Raw genomic sequence first — 1,223 nt, 5'->3', positions numbered from 1 at the left:
AATCAAAAACTTTTCAGGGATGTCGGTAAATTACAGTGTTATACGTGATGAAAAGTGGTGTTGGTTGATCTAAGGAGGGACCAGAAATAATTTCTACTATTCCAGATACTGAAGGAAAAAATAATTGATTTATACTGTGTTTTTTAAAAAAAGTATTGATAAGCTCCCCAGGACATTTAACCTTAAAATTATTTTAAATATATTCTTTTACTATTATAAGGGAAATACAAATGGCTGATAAATACCAAAAAGATTCAAAAGTAGCTTAATTAAAAAGCACAAAGAGATTTAGCCTTAAAATGCTAAAATCTCAATGTTTTTATAGTTGCTCAGCTAAATAATGTGATTCTTGAGTTTACAGATTTAAAAATTGTCACTGAAGGTTAAAATATCTACTGTTTCTATGAAGTCAAACTTATGCTGCCTCAGAAATCCCTGGGTACTGAAATGGTAACAGAAGTAAAGAGGTCAGTTTGAAATATTTGTGAGTCACAATGATTAAGGAAAAGGGTCAGTTTGCAGATAGTCATAAAAAAAAAAAAGATTATTGAAATAATTACTGAACAGCACATTCACTCTCTAGAAAGTAATCTCATATGGGTTAAATTTTTAAGATCAGATTATCATAATTTTGATCTTTGGTCAAAATTTTGTACCTTAGGTTACTTAGAGCCAGATTTAACATCATGTGGATTTTTGTCTTTACTACAGATATGTGGCACTGTAACCAAATACATTGTTCTCTAAAAAATAACTTACTCTTGTTAATTGCAAAATACAGTTCTAGAGACAAAACCCATATATATAAATGTTAATTTTATTGCAGAAGTTTGGAGATTATAACATTTAAGTTTGAGTCTATATTGGGGAAAAAAGCACTATGCTTTTCAAATGATCTGAAAGTCACTTTTATTTGCCTCTTTATTTTGATGGTGGTTTGATTTTCTTTTTTTTTTTTTAAGCAAAATCACTAAACTTGTGCAGTGGTAGCATGGAAATTATCTGAGGTGTCTTGTGTGATTGTGCTTTAGCCAGGGTGGACATAGCTTCAATGATTAAAACTAAAGATTAAAGTACGAGGAAGTGCAAGTTCATGCTGCCTACTTGTAAGTGAACTTTCGTTCTTCATAACTACATAACGTTATAATGCCACTGATTCATAAGGGGTTTAAATTAATTCTGTGGGTAGGACACCAGAATTATTAGTGTTCATTTTCATCTAA

The sequence above is a fragment of the Galeopterus variegatus genome, unplaced genomic scaffold, assembly GCF_000696425.1.
Source record: "Galeopterus variegatus unplaced genomic scaffold, G_variegatus-3.0.2 Scaffold5290, whole genome shotgun sequence".
Taxonomy (NCBI): Eukaryota; Metazoa; Chordata; class Mammalia; order Dermoptera; family Cynocephalidae; genus Galeopterus; species Galeopterus variegatus.
Note: the sequence above shows the minus strand (reverse complement) of the source record.